Source organism: Penaeus chinensis, chromosome 27, assembly GCF_019202785.1.
Source record: "Penaeus chinensis breed Huanghai No. 1 chromosome 27, ASM1920278v2, whole genome shotgun sequence".
Classification (NCBI taxonomy): Eukaryota; Metazoa; Arthropoda; class Malacostraca; order Decapoda; family Penaeidae; genus Penaeus; species Penaeus chinensis.
Window position 1 is genome coordinate 28,272,221 of NC_061845.1, and position 10,000 is coordinate 28,282,220.

General features: G+C 43.2%; 1 protein-coding gene across 9 annotated transcripts in view; it reads left to right on the top strand.

Annotated features, from left to right (window-relative positions):
• Positions 1-10,000, top strand: part of LOC125039399 (myocyte-specific enhancer factor 2-like) — a 349,376-nt gene that overhangs the window by 276,677 nt on the left and 62,699 nt on the right. For 4 of the 9 annotated variants that reach the window (XM_047633259.1, XM_047633267.1, XM_047633258.1 and 1 more), the window contains exon 2: positions 8,952-8,997. The exons of the other annotated variants lie outside the window; for them this stretch is intronic. The gene's annotated coding sequence lies outside the window, so the exon portion shown is untranslated. The remainder of the gene's footprint in view (positions 1-8,951; positions 8,998-10,000) is intronic. 9 annotated transcript variants of the gene reach the window in all.

Here is a 10,000-nt window from a genome sequence, read left to right on the forward strand (position 1 = left end):
GTGTTTTTTTATTTATTGTTCATTATTGTTGATGTATTATTATGTGTGTGTATCATGTGTTAATCATCATTATTTATATTATTATTAATATTGTATGTGTTTGTGTTTGTTTGGACCCATTCACGTGCGCACCCTCACCATCCCCCCCACCCCTCACCCCACCCCACCCCACCCTACCCCACCCTACCCCACCCTACCCCACCAACATATATGCAATATATAATAAAAGTTACTTGTTGAGTGGTAAGATGTTTGTGATCTTGCGTGTCGTGTGTTTTAATAATGCAAGTTTACAACGCATTTATTTCTGTTTTTGTTGTCTTCATTTTACCTTTTAGTGTCACGTGATTCAGAAATTCAATGAGAAAAGTTTTTTTTACTGAATCTATTGTCGTTACTGAGATATTTGATTTGTTTATAAGTTTAAAGTGGTTATAAAATAAGAAAAAAGAAAAAGCGAAAGGTTGTGGGAGAAGAAGGGGAAAAGGGAGTGGGGAGAAGGGAGAAAAGAGAGAAAAGGAAGAGAGAGAGAGAGAGAGAGAGAGAGAGAGAGAGAGAGAGAGAGAGAGAGAGAGAGAGAGAGAGAGAGAGAGAGAGAGAGAGTGAGCGAGAGAGCGAAATAGCCAGAGAGCCAGAGACATAGACAGAACAGACAAGCAGAGATACAGAGACACAAAGATACAGGAAACAGAGAGACATTGACAGAGAGAAAGAGACAAAGAAATGAATCATCAAAGGATTATTTCTCATTATCATTTTTTTTTTATCTTCTTTTCAAGGCTGAAGAACGTCTCACTTTGACAGGCCGATGTTCTTTTATGTCTTATGTCTTATTCTTTTTTAACACACACACACACACACACACACACACACACACACACACACACACACACACACACACACACACACACACACACGTCCCCCCCCCCCCATCCCCCCCACGCGCCAGAAGGAGTAGGTTCCTCACAGCGAGATGAGGGAGATGCGGATGTGACGTCTGTAATGAGATACGCTGTGGATGCTGGATGTGCGGATGTGAGATTAGAGAGACAGACGTGATGGATGTACAGTGCGGGGACGGGCGGAGGGAAGGTTAGAGGTGGAGGGAGGGAGGAGTGTGGGAAGGAGGTGGAGGGAAGGAGCGAGGAGGGAGGAGTGTGGGAAAGAGGTGGAAGGAGGGAGGGAGGAGAGTGGGAAAGAGGTGGAGGGAGGGAGGGAGTGGAGGTGGAGGGAGTGAGGGAAGGAGGGAGGAGTGTGGGAAAGAGGTGGAGGGAGGGAGAGAAGGAGGGAGGAGTGTGGGAAAGAGGTGGAGGGAGGGAGAGAGGGAGGGAGAGGGGGTTCTTCAGGAGGGAAGGAGATAAGGAAGGAGTATGAGAAGGAGGGAGGTTTCAGAGGAGGGATGGACGGTAGTTTGTAGGGAGGAAGGGAGAGAGAGAGAGAGAGAGAGAGAGAGAGAGAGAGAGAGAGAGAGAGAGAGAGAGAGAGAGAGAGAGAGAGAGAGAGAGAGAGAGAGGGAGAGAGAGAGAGAGAGAGAGAGAGAGAGAGAGAGAGAGAGAGAGAGAGAGAGAGAGAGAGAGAGAGAGAAGAGAGAGAGAGGAGAGAGAGAGAGAGAGAGAGAGAGAGAGAGAGAGAGAGAGAGAGAGAGAGAGAGAGAGAGAGAGAGAGAGAGAGAGAGAGAAAGAGAGAGAGAAGTTAAGGTGAGGGAGAGAGGGATGGAATGAGAGAGGAATGGAGATAGCAGGAGGGAGCGTGGGAAGGAGCGAGAGAAAGTCGCAAGGAGGGAGGGAGGTAAGAAAAGGGGTGGGAAGAAGGGAAAGTTAGAAGGGAAGGAAGGAGAGAAAAGGAGGGAGAGAGGGAGAGGGGGTGGTTAGATCGGAGGGAAAGAGGGAAAGGAGATAGGGAGAAAGGAAGGAGGAAGATGGAGAGAGGGTGGTTGGGCAGAAGGGAGGGAGATAGGGAGATTGGGGGAAGGGGGAGAGGAGGAATTGTTACGCCGTCACGTGGTGTGTCTCGCGTGCACCTTGGCCCTGGCACTAAAGGGTGGCACGCAGGCACTCGGGTCATACTTGGTCATATTCCCCTTGTCACCGGGAGATTTAAGACTTAACTTAAGAATCTGAGTTCAACAATCCATCCCAGAAGTATTTATATGCTTTCGCATTATTTTAACTTTTTAATGTTGCTTTTTCCGTCGTTCAATTTATTTGCTCCTCGTGTCAGTCGAAGTGAGTGTTTGCAACGCGAATTGAATGTTATATCAGGCGAATTTGCTGACTTTGCATGATGCAATATTCATGGCTGGGGTTTTTGTTTACTTTCCATCGCTTTGGTCAACAATTAACCTTCTTGACGTAAAAGAAAAGATGATTATGAGCTTCTCATTATTATTCTGAGTCATACCTGTACGATTGTTCTTGTATGAAAGCACTGCTCGGTTCGCCTAGGCAAGCAGCTGATGAGTGTGGCAGTGTCTGGCTCTGTGGCTCTATATCGATATATATCTGTCCAGATCTGCCGATTGCTGATATATATTCCGTACTCACACGCCAGCACGCACGCACGCACTCACGCACGCAAGCACAGAGTGAATTGATTGTGTCGGGATGTTTTCAGGTGGGTTATTGTGCGTTGTGGGATATTGGAAAAAGGGATTAAGGAGGAGGAATAATAAAGATGATTATGATAGTAAGGAGGGAATTGAGAAGATGAAGGAGGAAGCGAAGGAAGATAGGAGAATTTTAAAAATAATAGAAGGGCAAGTATATAAAACATAAATGAGAAAAAGGAAGAAAGAAAGGACAAGAAAAAGAGAGAGACCAGAAAGAAAGGACAAGAAAAAGAGATAGACCAGAAAGAAAGGACAAGAAAAAGAGAGAGACCAGAAAGAAAGGACAAGAAAAAGAGAGAGACCAGAAAGAAAGGACAAGAAAAAGAGAGAGACCAGAAAGAAAGGACAAGAAAAAGAGATAGACCAGAAAGAAAGGACAAGAAAAAGAGAGAGACCAGAAAGAAAGGACAAGAAACAGAAAGAGACCAGAAAGACAGGAAGGTAAATGAACACAAGAACAGAAAACGAAAAAGGATAAAAGACGAAGACGAAGAAAAGAGTAGTAAGACGAAGGGGCGAGTTGAAAGACGCCAGCCACGTGTTCACTATCTCAAGAACTCTTTATTACGAGTTTGTTTATAACGCGCGCCAGCTTTCTTTATTGTGACATTAGTGTCCGTGAGTTCCGAGAATGCGCATGCTGTTTAGGGCTCAGAAGGCCGCTGTAACCTAGGGTTTTATTTTTATTTGATGGCAAATTTCGCTCTTCTGATTTTATTGAAGCTGGCGACGAAGGTGTGTGTTTGTATGTGTGTGGCTGACGTTGTTGTTTTTGTATTTATATATATGGTTTATATATATTTGGATGGGCTATTTTCGTTGACGTTGTTTGAAGGTCGAGGAAACAGCTGTTTGGAGGAATGGGCATTTGAAGGGTAGGATCAGCTGATTACGAAATGTTGCGATCAGGAATTCTGTTTCATATTCAAATATTCTAAATCAGATTTAGATAATCGAAATCAAATATTCAGAATCCGATGTTCAAGTAATAAAATTTAATTTCCATTATTCAAATTCAGATGTTCAAATATTTAAATTTTATTTTAGATGTTCAAATATTTAAATTTTATTTTAGATGTTCAAATTCGGGTATTTAATTTCAAATTCAAATATTCTCATTCAAATTTAGATATTCAATTTTAGATTAATTATTCTAATTCATATTCAATTTCAAATTCATTGTTATATTATTCGCAATGTTTATATACTGGGACGGCGGCTGAGAGAACATTTATTTATATATAATAGTGGTTATTACTGAAGACAAGCGGTCGCGGGAATTCGTGCCTGTGATCCGTTTTTTTTTTTTTTTTTTCTTATTTCATATATTATTTTGTTTTCTTTCTTGCTCATCATCGTTTCCAGCTTCTTCCTCTCCTTCTTCGCCATCGTCTTCTTTAGGTCTACGTGATGTAATTGATTATAATCTGATTTTATTTGAAAGCAAAAGCCGTTGTTCGTTATGTTTGTTATTATTTATTATTGAAGATAATTGTTACGATGTTATGGTTGCCATGATTGTACTTCACGTTTCCGTCCTTATAAGTATTTATAATAAACAAAAAATCTAAGTAAAGATGGGAGTAAGTATAGATGGCGAGGAAAGGGAGACTTTCTTTTTTTAATGGAAATGATGTTGAAAAGCGATACGTCCGTGATGGGACAGTAATGACATCGAAGAAGCGAAATGCGACCCTGTTGTTATCAATCTGTTTCCATTACGTCGGATTAGGTGCATAAGGGAGACTGCGCGGTAGAGACGTAAGGGTGAATGCAGGAGGGAGAGAAGGAGGGAGGGAGAGCGCTGGGGGTAATGATACTGTATAAGAATGGGGAGGAGATGAGGGAGATAATGGTAGTGTTGGGGGTTGTCTGTAAGGAGGTGGGGGGATAGGATGGAGGGGGGTGTATATGGGGGTGACGTGGGGGGATAAGGAGGGTGCCACTCTCTAAGAATGAGGGGGGGAAGGGGAGAGGTAAGGGGAAGGTAATGGTGTAACTCCCCAGTTCCTTGTACCTACTCTTCTCTCTCTTCTTGTCCCATTCTTATCCCTCCTCCCTCCTCTTTCTCCCTCTCTTATAGGAGAGGGGCAAGGGAGGGAAGGAAAGGTAGATAAGGGGGAGGTGAAGGGAAATGGAGGGCAGGAGTGGTAGATAGAGGTGGGAGAGGGGAAAGGGAGAGAGGGAGAGGTAGATAGGGAGTAGGAAGAGGAATGTAAACAATGTAGACTGTAGATAAGGACGGTACGCAGATAAATTAGTCATTAGTTAATGGTGTCTGAGAAACGACAGGTGGGTAAAATTAATAAAAGATAAAGGAATAAGCAATAGAGCAGGCGGGAAAAAAGAACGAATAGAAGGAGAGAAAGATGGAGAAATTAAGATAATTTAAAAAAATATATACATAGAATTGGAGATTACCAGTTGATTAGTAGGATGATTGAAAGGAAAGACTTGAAAGAGAATAGGAGAAAAAAAAAAGGAAACGAGAGGGAGAAAGGGGGAATAGGAGGAATCTGAGAGGAAGGGTGAATAAGAATAATCTATGAAAACGAGAGTCGAAGTGGTGGAGAAGTTCACGTTCAATTCGAGAAAAGGTTGATGAAGTGATTTAAAGAACCGAGGGGGGGGGGGGGGGTGGCGGGGGAGGGGAGAAAGAGGAGAAGAATCATTCAAGAGCCATTGATTAAGCCTTTTCGGGAAATCAAGCGGAGAAGAGGGTTAAGCCTCTCTCTCTCTCTCTCTCTCTCTCTCTCTCTCTCTCTCTCTCTCTCTCTCTCTCTCTCTCTCTCTCTCTCTCTCTCTCTCTCTCCCTCTCTCCCTCTCTCTTTCTTTTTGTTGTTAATGTCGATACTGTTATTTTTTTATTTACTTTATGATTATTAAATAAAAAAAATAATTCAATCTCTCGCTCTTTCTCTTTCTCTCCCTGTCCCTGTCCCTCTCTCCCTCCCTCCCTCTCATTCCCCTTCGCCCTCCTCCCCGCCTATCTTTCCTTCTATTTTTTATAATGCTGAAGTCCTCGCCATCGATATCTTTAGTGTTATATCGAAATTAGTTAATTCAATAGGCAAGGAAATTTGTCCTCTTCAAACTCAACTGTGGATAAGCTTTGGGTTCAATTGAATACAATTTTACAATATATATATGTATATGTATATATATATATATATATATATATATATGTATATATATATTTGTTATATTTATATATATATATATATATATATATATATATATATATATATGTGTGTGTGTGTGTGTGTGTATATATATTTGTTATATTTATATATATATATATATATATATATATATATATATATATATATATGTATATCTGTTATATATATATATATATACATATATATATATATGTATATATATACATATACATATATATATATATATATGTATATATATATATATATTTGTTATATATATATTTGTTAGATATATATTTGTTAGATATATATTTGTTAGATATATATTTTTGATATATATATATATATATATATATATATATATATATATTTGTGTGTGCGTGTGCGCCTGTGTGTGTGTGTGGGGGGGGGGGGGGTACTCAATGCATTATTTTCAAAGCAATGGTATAATAAGCGGGAAATTAAATTAATTAAATGCCCAAAAAGTAAATACTGCCATTGAACAAAAATCTGTACCTTGGCTTTGATGTTTGGAAATGAAAGTATGGGAGTGGAAAAGGGCAGAAGGCAGATGGAAATAAAGTTGAACGAGTCAGAGAAGTCACACGTGGCAATGAACTTGACACTTCTCTTCGTCGTGTGTGAATGCACTCAAGGTGACGGACGTGCGCTCCCCATGCGCTTGAGAACTTGCGAGGAACAGTGGTATGCCTGTGTAACACATGTATACGACGGTGCGTTAATGGTGTCGATAATGCTTGGGAATGGTCTCCGGAGCAGCCAAGGTCATGCCAGGTCATTTGGGGTCAGTGCCGCATGGGAGGTCATGTGAGGTTGGGTCAGACATGGACCTCCTTCATCAGCAGGACGTCCATCGGCTGATACTGTGACCTCGGGGGAGGAAAGGTCAAGGGGGCTTGGCGATAGCGATCATTAGGCTGACCGCAGAGGTCACCGGCCTAAGAGGAGGAGGGAGGAGGGGGTATAGGTGGGGCAGATAGGGTGAGGGAGGAAGAGAGAGCTACTGGTCGTTCAGCCGAGGAGAGGATCATTAAAGTGAAAGAATGTATTGTGCATGAACAGAGAGGTCTTGGAAGGAACTGTCGAAGGAGGCAGAGGAATGGAAGGGATGCGGTTGGGCGTTCGTGCTAGGTCAAGGAAATGCGGTGGGAGAGGTCAAGCTGGGCGGGGAGGATCAGGTCACGAAAAGAGAGAGACAGACACAGACAGACAGACAGATAGACACGCAGACAGACAGACAGACAGACAGACAGACAGACAGACAGACAGACAGACAGACTGACATACACAGAAAGACAGAGACAAACAGATAGACAAGCAGACAGACACAGATAAGAAGATTAAGAGAGAGACAGCGAGAAGGAAATAAGAGACAGGCAGACAGAGAGCAAGAGCAAGCTCCCGATCCATCACCTTTGCTGCGAATTCGTCACTCTTGCCCGACGGAGCTCGACGTCCCGCACAGGTGACCCTCCGCCCTGGCCGCCCCCCGAGGTGACTGATGGGCGGACCCGAAGGAGGAGAGTTGGTCATGCGGGGGGGGGGGGGGTCATGCTCGATGGTTGGGGCGGAGTGTAGTAGGATTTTTTTTTTTTCTTTTTTTTTTTTGGTCCTCTCTCTCTCTCTCTCTCTCTCTCTCTCTCTCTCTCTCTCTCTCTCTCTCTCTCTCTCTCTCTCTCTCTCTCTCTCTCTCTCTCTCTCTCTCTCTCCCTCTCCTCTCCCTTTCCCTGTTTCTTTCGAGTAAGCGAGTTTCAAGTGTGCATGTACACTATATATATTGACGTAACAAACATAGATTGAGGGACGAATATATTGAGATGCAATGAATGAATTGATTCTTCATTCATGGTGGAACCGAGGTTATTCATTGTGAAAGTGACTCTTATATAATTCATGATAAATCGATGACTTACAGGGAGGGAGGCAGAGAAAGACAGGCAGGCAGGCAGGCAGGCAGGCAGGCAGGCAGGCAGACTAACAGATAGGAAGACAAACAGACAGGCAGACACACACACACACACACACACACACACACACACACACACACACACACACACACACACACACACACACACACACACACACACACACAAAAAAAATAATAATAATAAGTTAGTAAGCAAGACGGGGGTAGCTATAAGGCATATGCTACGGCAGGTGTGTACTGTTGTTGCTTTTATAGTTCTCAAACGTGCGTTACTGGCATTATCATCTATCGTTATTTGAAATACGCTTCTGGGTCAGTAAGTTTACCCAAGGAGGCATTACCTAGGGAGGAATGGGGTGGTAGGTAGCGATAGCAGAATGCCGAGTGTAAATAATGCGATTTTGCGTGCGTTGGATTCGTGATAGATGTTACGTATGCACCGTGTTTGTGTTTGTTTTGGTTTGCCTTCGTGTGTGAATAGTGTGGGTGTTTGTGTTTGTTTTTGTCGTTTTATTTGTGGGTTATTTCGTATTTGTTTGTGTCTTTGCATCTGGATGTGATTTTGTTTGTATTCGTACGTGTTTTTTTTGTTTTTGTTTTTTTAATTCGTCCGTTTGTGTAATGTTTGTATTTGTGTTTGTGTTCGTGTGTGCATTTTTACGTGTGCTTGTATGTCTGTGTGTGTTAATCTATGTGTACATCTGCTTGTTTAGATCCGTATACATCTGTCTTGAAGCATGACGAGATCTCAAAGAAGGTGTGTATCTCTGTTGCAAACAAACTGCACGGCCAAATTACCTGCTTGTCGATCAGCTCAGGCGGGGTGAGGGGTGGGGGATGGGGGTCGGGGGGCGCGAAGATGCGAAGGTGTAATTGGCATCAACTTGCAATTCATCAATTCTCGCGCTTTTATAATCAACGTTCAATTTTCGTATTCTGATTTGTTGCGTTATTATTAGATGTTTCCATCGTTATCGTGTATTGAATACTATTTTTTGTGCCTCTCTCTCTCTCTCTCTCTCTCTCTCTCTCTCTCTCTCTCTCTCTCTCTCTCTCTCTCTCTCTCTCTCTCTCTCTCTCTCTCTCTCTCTCTCTCTCTCTCCCTCTCGCCTCTGGTGAAAATTTATGTGGAAACTTATTCCATATTCGATTTTTTTGTATTGCACACAAGCATTCTTTATTTTTTATCGTTTTAATGCTACAATGGCGTCTGTTTCTCTCTGTCTGTTCGCAGGTGCGGTGTGAAAGCGAGCGTCGTCATTACGCCACGGCTCAATTAGGTGATGTATAAATGTATAACTAGCAATGCATAATATTCGGGGCATCGATTTCGGCTCACAGGCGGCGATTTGCTGGCTCTCGCCGTCGTTATTTCACACAATGAAGTTTTAGCGGAGGATTTGCGCCGGTAATTATGATGATTAATGAGATATGTACAAATGCGTTAATTAGAGAGTAAGCGTTGTGGTTGTGTGTGTTTTTTTTTAAGAGATAAAAGTGGGTGAGTGTGAATAGATGGACGAAATCGATGGTTTGGGTGAATTTTGGAGACAGGCGGAAAAGAAAACGAAGGAGAGGGAGAGGGAGAGGGAGAGGGAGAGGGAGAGGGAGAGGGGGAGAGGGAGAGAGGGAGAGAGGGAGAGAGGGAGAGAGGGAGAGAGAGAGAGAGAGAGAGAGAGAGAGAGAGAGAGAGAGAGAGAGAGAGGGAGAGGGAGAGGGAGAGGGAGAGAGAGAGAGAGAGAGAGAGAGAGAGAGAGAGAGAGAGAGAGACAGACAGGGAAAGGAAGAGCAAGAGAATAGGAGCGAGACTAAGGAATGTACAGATAGACAGACAGGGAAAGGAAGAGCAAGAAAATAGGAGCGAGACTAAGGAATGTACAGATAGACAGACAGATGATAAATAAATCGAAACAGGACCGGAGAATAATCACAAAAAAAAAAAAAAAAAACACCGACGAGGAGAGCAAAGGACCCGAGTGGCACCGACAGGGGAGGCGGAAGAGCAGGGCCAATGAAAGGGAACATCACGTCACTCTGTTTACCTTTCCCGGCCATTCATTCATTACCTCGGGCTTCCCCATCGCTCACGGGTCGGCCGGGCGTCCGTAAGAACCTTGAGTCGCCTCGGGTCACACGCTCCGAGTCAAGGTCAGGTCGGGTTAGGTCACGTTACAGGTCATGATGCCTTGGCGAAGACCTGTGGGAAGTGGTGCTTGTTTTGCAGGAAGAAGGGATGTGGGGGGGGGGGGGGATGGGGTGTTTATAGGGAGGGGAGGGATGGGA